Source organism: Otolemur garnettii, unplaced genomic scaffold (assembly GCF_000181295.1).
Source record: "Otolemur garnettii isolate 467f Iridium unplaced genomic scaffold, OtoGar3 scaffold00047, whole genome shotgun sequence".
Classification (NCBI taxonomy): domain Eukaryota; kingdom Metazoa; phylum Chordata; class Mammalia; order Primates; family Galagidae; genus Otolemur; species Otolemur garnettii.
Window position 1 is genome coordinate 838025 of NW_003852442.1, and position 8794 is coordinate 846818.

Genomic DNA, 8794 nt, shown 5'->3' on the forward strand with positions numbered 1-8794 from the left:
TGCTGTGGCATCACAGCTCACAGCAACCTCAAACTCTTGGGCTTAAGTGATTCTGTGCCTCAGCCTCCTGAGCAGCTGAGACTACAGGCGCCCACCACAATGCCCAGCTATTTTGTTTGTTTGTTTGTTTGTTTGTTTAGCAGACTCGGGCAAGCTTCAGGTTTGAACCTACCAGCCCTGGTGCCAGTGGCTGGTGCCTTAACCACTGAGCTACAGGTGCCAAGCCTTGAGCCGAGAAATTTGAGGCCACTGTGAGCTATGATGATGCCATGGCACTCCACCCACGATGACAGAGTAAGACTCTGTCTCAAAAAAGATTATTTCTCTACCCAGGACAATAGCTTGAGGCTCTGTCTCAAAAAAAAAAAAAAAAAATTCCTGGGCTCAAGTGACCTTGCTTCAACCTCCTGAGTACCTGGGACTACAGGTACCCACCATGATGCCCCTCCAGTTTTTCTATTTTTAGTAGAGATGGGGTCTCCCTCTTGTTCAGGCTGGTCTTCAACTCCTGAGCTCAAGTGATCCTCCTGCCTCTGCCTCTCAGAGTGCTAGGATTACAGGTGTGAGCCGCTGCGCCCAGCCCAGAGAAATGATTCTGATGATACTGTCTGCAAGGCTGTTGGAGGAGGGGAGAGACTGAGCTCAAGTCTGAACACTGCCAAGACAGCTGGGGTTGGAGGGGTGGTGGCAGAGTGAGGGGCAATGGACAGTGAGTCCTAAGAGAAGACATCGGGGAGGGCATCTGGCTGAACTGAACTAACAGGGTTCTTGCCCCACACAGGCTGAGGACTTAGGTATACCGAGGCAGGTAAGGGCGATGAGGACTTGGATCAGATACCAGGGAGGGGGATCCTCCCTAACTGACTTAGCAGGATTGTTTGCTAAACAGGATTCTGGGCTGGGTGCAGTAGCTCACGCCTGTAATGCCAGTACTCTGGCAGGCCGAGGCAGGTGGATTGCCTGAGCTCAGAAGTTCGAGACCAGCCTGAGCAACAGTAAGAGCTCTGTCTTTAAAAAATAGCCTGGTATTGTGGTGGATACCTATAGTCCCAGCTACTTGGGAGGCTGAGGCAAGAGGGTCACTTGAGCCCAAGAGTTTGAGGTTGCTGTGAACTATGACACCACGGTGCTCTACTGGGGGCAAGAAGTGAGACTCTGTCTCAAAAAATAATAATAGGCTCGGTGCCCATAGCACAGTTGTTACAACACCAGCCACATACACGGAGGCTGGAGGGTTTGAACCTGGCCCAGGCCAGCTAAACAATGACGACTGCAACCAAAAATAGCCAGGCGTTGTGGCGGGCACCTGTGGTCCCAGCTACTTGAAATGCTTCTATATCTTCCTGAAGTTCTCTTTTCCCCCCATTCTTTCAATTTCTCTTCATTTTCCCTTCCTTTTTCTCTACCCATTATATTCAAATACAGAGCTAGAGGCTGGGTGTGGTGGCTCTCACCTGTAATCTTAGCACTCTGGGAATAAGGTAAAAGGATTGCTTAGAAGTTCAAGACCAGCCTGAGCAAGAGCAAAACCCCATCTCTGTTAAAAACAGAAAAAAATTAGCTGGGCTTTGTGGCAGGCGCCTATAGCCCCAGCTACTTGGGAGGCCGAGGCAGAAGGATCACTTGAGCTCAAGAAGCTGAGGTTGCTGTGAGCGATGATGCCATTGCATTCTAGCACAGGTGACAAAGTAGGGCTATCTCTAAAAAAGGGGGGGGACTAGAGATTTATTTACTTTTATTGAACTAAATAGGTATTCTCTGTTAATCAACTTATAGAATTTTTATTTTACTGCCTGCCACTGTTAAGGGCATAAACCAAAACTGGAAATAACCATGGCCTTTTATTTGTATACCGTCCACATTTCTTTCATCCTCTGAGAGTCTCCACAGTGTAATTCTTTCTCTTCTCCAGCATGTAATAAATGTTTCAGAAAATACCATATGTGAACCTGAAATTATATTTCAAATGGTCTAGGAAAAATTACTACTTAAAGGACTGCCGTGGTACTCTTGTTCGTTTGCTTGTTTTGGGGTATGTTATGTTTGCTTAAAACCAGGCTGACACACCAATTAGTTCCCGTCTGGGAGGAATCTGCAGGCTGTGAAGGGGAAATAGACCAGATAGTCTCACAAAGCGCCTCGCAGAGGGCCCCTTCCACCTCCATTAGAAAGCACTTCTTCCTATAACCCATCGCTGTGACCTTGTAACTGGTTTTGCTCCGCTCTCCGGAGGTTTGCCTGCCGTCACCACCTGCGATGAGAGACAGTTCTCCCATCTCTTGTCCTCAGGAAGCTTCTCCCCCCTGCTTCTCAACCTTCCTGGGTGCTGCTTTGTGCCCGTGGCATCCTCCTCTAGGCCTGTCGGAATGTGGTTCTTAATGTTAGAACAGAGTGACCAGATTTTAACATTTGTAAAGTGGGACAACATGGGGGGGAGGGGCGGGGCGGGGGCAGTGGCAGGGCAAGGTGGGACAGGGCAGGGCAGGGCCCGACAACAATGCAAACTTTGATAAGCAGTTCTTGATAATCACTTCTCAACAATTATTTATTATTACAGTTTAACATTATAAAATTAACAAAAATAATATAAAACTCATATTCTGGCGAAATAGCCACGTGGCAGCCGAAAACCTCATATTCCCTTCCCGTTCCTGCATTCTGTCCAAAAATCGGGACTTTTTAAAAATGCCACAGGACGCGGGACAAATTGTTCAAAAGCGGGACGTCTGGTCACCCTATGTTAGAACACAGTCCCCAACTCAGGGCAGGGCACACCTTTTCTCCCCTTGTTCTGAGTGGGAGTCCCCCTCTGGGATCTGTTAGAGCTGCTCCCTCCTCACCCTGCCTGGTGTGCTCTGAGTTGTTGAGGGGCTCGGGTAGGGCAGTGGGGGGTGCCAGGGGTCGAGCAAGTCCCCCTGCAGGTGCAGGCTGGGTTGTCCAGGCTTCCCAGTTAGGGGGGCTCCTGGCTGGGTCTGGACAGTAGGAGGGAAGAGAGAGCTGAGACATTTCTGTCCTCTACGGCAGCTCTTCAGCCTTTCCTGGGTGACCCCAGTCCCTGGACTCCAGTGTTCCCTCTCTCTGCCTGTCCCTCCAGTCCAGGGCTGGTGGCTAATCTCTGTGCTGCAGCCAATCTTGAGAACTATTTTATTTTATGTTGTAGCTAATCAGGCCCAGGCAAGGTTTAAACTCACTGCCCCTGGCGTGCAGGGCAGCAGGCTAACCACTGAGCTACAGTGCCCAGCTTGCAGCCAACCTTTTTTTTCTTATTTTTATTTTTTTATAATAAAAATTTATTCTTACACAAATCTACAGCTTTTGAACAATAAGAAGAGAGCCCCACTGGTGTGAAGAAGACATGAAGCTGTACTTGGACAACTCCAGGCCATGGAGGCATGTGGTTACCAGCTCTGCTTAATGTATGTGGAGATAGCAATTTCCTCTGGAAATTCTGCCACATTCACCCCAAACCGATCCTGAACATCCTTGAGTATTTTGGCATCATTCTCGTCAGACACAAAAGTGAAGGCCAGGCCTTTGGTGCCAAAGCGACCCGCCCGGGCCACCCGGTGGAGGTAGGTGTCAGAGTCCTCCGGCATGTCATAGTTGAAGACAATGTCGACTGGCTCAATATCCATCCCTCGGCCAAACAGATCGGTGGCCACCAGGATCCGCTGCTGGAAACCCTTGAACTGCTGATAGCGTGACCGGCGCTCCTCCTGGGCCATGCCCCGGTGGATGGCAACGGCTGGGAAGTTCTGTCCCACGAGGAGCTGGGCCAGGGCCATGCAGCGCTGCATGGACGTGACAAAGATGACCACCTGGTCAAACTCCAGCACTTCCAAGAGATCAGAGAGTTTGCGGTTCTTCTCACTGCCCCGGAGCTTGACGTAGAACTGCTGTAGTCCACGCAGCGTGAGCTTGATCTCGTCATCCGCAAACACCTCCATCGGATCCTGCATGAACTTCCTGCAGACAGGGCGGATCTCCTGGCTCAGGGTAGCGCTGAACATCATGCACTGCTTCTCGCGGGGCGTCAGGCGGAAGATCTCCCACACATGCCGCCGCATGTCCGGCCGCTCCAGCATCTTGTCACACTCGTCCAGCACAAAGTGCTTCACGTTCTTCAGGTTGAGGCTCCTGTTCCGCACGAGGGCCAGGATCCGGCCCGGGGTCCCCACCACAACATGGGGACAGTTTTTCTTCAATACTTTTTCATCTTTCCTGATGGAGAGGCCACCAAAGAAGACAGACACCTTGACGCTGGGCATGTACTTGGAGAAGCCCTCATATTCCTTGCTGATCTGGAAGGCCAGCTCTCTGGTATGACACATGACCAAGACTGTCACCTGTCCGTTGATGGGCTCGATCTGTTGCAGGGTGGCCAGCACAAAAACTGCTGTCTTGCCCATCCCAGACCTGGCCTGGCACAGGACGTCCAGGCCCAGGATGGCCTGTGGAATGCACTCGTGCTGGACCTCAGACGGATGCTCAAAGCCACAGTCCACAATGGCTCTCAGGAGCTCTGGCTTCAGCAGAAAGTCCCGGAATCCAGAGCTATGGATGCAAACATAAGATCCTTTGACGTCTTTCTTAGGGGGAGCTGGAGTGCTCTCCGGAGGAGCCTGGAGTTCTTCATCTTCCTCATAATCCGAAAGTTCGTTTTTTACGTGCTGCTCTGCCATGATGCTGGTTCCCTGCTCGTCCTTGAGGGTCGAAAAGAGCCGCCCAACTCTAGTTCGCTGCTGAGCGCTCCGCTACAACCTGCCACACTTCTGCCTCCCGCTTCTGACTGCGGTGCTGCCCAGTGGACAGCTGCCTTTTTATTCAAGGGAGGCGGAAGTGGTGATTGGATTGTTCAGGAGGCGTCGAGACGCTATTGGTGGAGAGGGGAAAGAGGGGCGTGGCGTAACGGGTTCATCTGTTAATCTAAAAGGAGGCATTTAGGGAGTGAGCGGACGCAATGACTCCAATGTGGATGGTTTTTAAAAAAATCTTTCTTCAGGGGTTATTTATTTATTTATTTATTTTTTGAGACGGAGCCTCAAGCTATCCCCCTGGGTAGAGTGCCATGGCTTTACAGCTCAGAGCAACCTCCAACTCCTGGGCTCAAGCGAGTCTCCTGCCTCTGCCTCCCAAGTAGCTGGGACTACAGGCGCCCGCCACAACGCCTGGCCATTTTTTGGTTGCAGCCATCATTGTTCTTTGGCAGGCCCAGGCTGGGGATTCGAACCCGCCACCTTAGGTGTATGTGGCTGGCACCTTAGCCGCTTGAGCCACAGGCGTAGAGCCAAAACATCCCATTTCTATTGCTTCTTATAGTTTCTTTTCTTCTATATCCTTCCAGCATTTTCTTTGTATAAATACAAGCAAATATAATTGTGCATATTTTTATATCTTTCCACCTTCCACACTCAAAGGGTTGTATTAGTTTGGGCCCTCTGAGAAGCTGTTGCCAAGACAGACTTAAATGTAAGGGTAGTTACCAGGGTTGGGGATTAGCTTGCAGCCAATCTTGAGATGCCTCAGCTCAGTCACCCCCAGTGTAGCCAATGCTCTGTGTTGATTTCTTCATGCTTTTATTATGTACACTTGCCAGTTTCTTTTTGCAAGGTGGCGTCCAGACCCACGCACTACTCTGGTAGTGCAAGTTAAGATTGCACACAGTTATATAGATTTAGGGGGCTAGTCCTGAAAATACCAGCTGCCACTCTATATTCCACGAGATTCTCAAAAAACCCTCCGTGAGGCTCAGCACCTATAGCTCAGTGCCTAGGGTGCCAGCCACATACACCAGGGCTGGTGGGTTCAAACCCAGCCCAGGCCTGACAAAAAACAGTAGCAACTACAACAAAAAAATAGCCGGGCGCTGTGGCAGGTGTCTGTAGTCCCAGCTACTTGGGAGGGTGAGGCAAGAGAAGCATTTAAGCCCAAGAGTTTGAGGTTGCTGTGAGCTGTGATGCCGTGGCACGCTACCAAGGGTGACATAGTAAGACTGTCTAAAAAAAAAAAAGAAAGAAAGAAAGAAAAAGAAAAAAGAAAACAACGTTCCATGGGAGATCCCTCGTCTCACAGAAGATGAGTCTGAAGCTCAGGAAGGGTGTGGCAGAGCCAATCCCCTAGCCATTGGACCACACTGCCCGGTGCAGCAGGGTCCTCCCTGTGCCTTGGAAGGACCCTCCAACAGCTCTGTTTTACACTTTCTCTGTCAGTGACTCTGAGGCTTTCTTTTCAAACGTTCCTGAGAGCCTCTTTTCAGAGATTTGATGATGAGTGAGATGATCACAGATTCCATAAATAACAGTTTCTATAAATATCCCCTCCGTGGAAGGCACCTGCTTGGGGATGGCAACCACCTTGCTGAGGAAAGCAAGTTTCAGGGTTAGGTTTTATTCCCAGCCTCTAATTACAGCTGAGGTGGGATTTTTTTTTTTTTTTGATTTGTAGTCCAAAGGAAAATGTGGAAATTGGGATACTGACCTTAAAGAGTCAGTAAGGCTTCTGCAATGAATGAATTCAATACCAGACAAAAAGGACATTCTTAAAAAGCCAGCACAGGGGCGGTGCCTGTGGCTCAAAGGAGTAGGGTGCTGGCCCCATATACCGGAGGTGGTGGATTCAAACCCAGCCCCAGCCGAAAACTGCAAAAAAAAGCCAGCACAGATTTTTCTAGTTGCCTTATAGCACCTGCAGCTGAGCTACTCTGGGTCCGGGTCAAGTTTCCAAACTCTGATTCTCGGTGTAGAGGCTGAGACCTCTGAGGTCAAACTGCCTGGGTTCAAATAGTGTCTCCACAAAGTTCAGACTTGTGGATCTGGTGTCACAGCTCAGTGCCTCAGTTCCCTTATCCATGTGGGAAGAATAGTCTCAGTCCCCTTCTTGGATTTATGTGAGAATTAAGTGAGAAAATAGCTGCAGAGCCCTCAGCCTGACGCCCAGCGCACAGGACAGTTTACAGGGGGACATTCCTAGTATTTGCTCTATATACTCATAGTCTTTTGTGACTGATGCTTTCACTTAGCATAATGGTTTTTTTGCTGTTGTTCTTGTTTTTGTCTTTGAGACAGTCTCACTCTGTTACCCTGGGTAGAGTGCCATGGCATCATAGCTCACAGGAACCTTAGTCTCTTAGGTCAAGTGATCGTCCTGCCTTAGCCTCCCAACTAGCTGGGACCACAGATGCCTACTATGGTGCCTGGCCCATTTTTCTTTTTTTTTTTTGAGACAGAGCCTCAAGCTGTCGCCCTGGGTAGAGTGCTGTGGCATTACAGCTCACAGCAACCTCCAACTCCTGGGCTCAAGGGATTCTCCTGCCTCTACCTCCCAAGTAGCTGGGACCACAGGCACCTGCCACAACACCTGGCTATTTTTTGGTTGTAGCTGTCGTTGTTTGGCAGGCCCAGGCTGGATTCCAACCTGCCAGCTCAGGTGTATGTGGCTGGCGCCTTAGCCACTTGAGCCACAGGTGCCAAGCCCCGTTTTTCTATTTTTAGTAGAGGTCTTGCTTTTGCTCAGGCTGGTCTTGAACTCCTGAGTTCAGGTGATCCACCCACCTCAGCCTCTCAGAGTGCTAGGATTACATATGTGAGCCACTGTGCCCAGCCAGTGTTATTTTGGAGGTTTACTCACCTTTTAGCATGAATCAGTACTTCCTTTCTACAGGTGGATAATATTCTGCTGTGTGGATATACCCCTCATGTTTACCATTATCAGCTTAAGACATTTCAGTTTTCACTCTCTGGCCATTATGAATAATGCTGCTGGGAACATTCATACCCAGTATTTATACAGACATATGTTTTCATTTCTTTGGGTATATTGCTAGGCATGGAATCATTGGGCCCTATAATAATTTTGAGAAGCTGCCAGATTGTTTTTCAGAGCAGCAGCACAATTTTGCACCCCCACCAGTAGCCTAGGAAGGCCCCCATTTCCCCACCTGCTCCCCAATGCTTATTATTGTCTGTCTTGCAGGGTGAAGTGATAGCTCATTGTGGCTCTGACTGGCATTTCCCTAGTGACATGGAACATCTCTTCATGTGCTTATTGGCCATTTGTGTAACTTATTTGGAGAAATATCTCTTCAAATCCTTTGCCTTTTTTTTTTTTAGAGACAGAGTCTCACTTTGTCACCCCCAGTAAAGTTCTGTGCCATCACAGCTCACAGCAACCTCCAGCTCTTGGGCTTAGGTGATTCTCTTGCCTCAGCCTCCTAAGTAGCTGGAACTACAGGTGCCCCCCACAACGCCTGGCTATTTTATTTTTTGTTATTGCAGTTTGGCTGGGACCAAGTTTGAACCCACCACCCTCAGTGTAAGGGGCTGGCGCCCTACTCACTGAGTGACAGGTGCCGCCCCTTTGCCTATTTTTTAATTGGATTACTTGCCATTTTTATTTTTTTATCTTCATTTTTTTTTAGGGATGGGGTTTTGCTCTGTTGCCCAGGCTGGAGTGCAGTGGCATGATCAGAGGTCATTGTAACCTTAAGCTCCTGGGCTAGAGCAACTTTCTGCCCCAGCCTCCTGAGAAGCTGGGACTATGGGAGAACCACTACACCAGGCTTGGGTTACTTGCATTTTTATTGTTGAGTTGTAAGAGTATTTCTTTTCTTTCTTTCTTTTTTTTTTCTTTGAGATAGTGTTTTACTCACTGTTCAAGCCTATTTGAATTGTGTCCATATTGGGGCAAGTGCTTGTCACTCATATTAGACTTTAACCCCCAGAGGGCTAGGAGACATTTGTCTAGTTCACATTGGCACACAGGCAGCTCTTAAATGTCAAACTTTTTTTTTTTTTTT

General features: G+C 49.0%; 1 pseudogene; it reads right to left on the reverse strand.

Annotated features, from left to right (window-relative positions):
- Positions 1–3398: 3398 nt before the first annotated feature.
- On the reverse strand, positions 3399–4682 carry LOC100956179 (annotated as a pseudogene).
- Positions 4683–8794: the final 4112 nt, after the last annotated feature.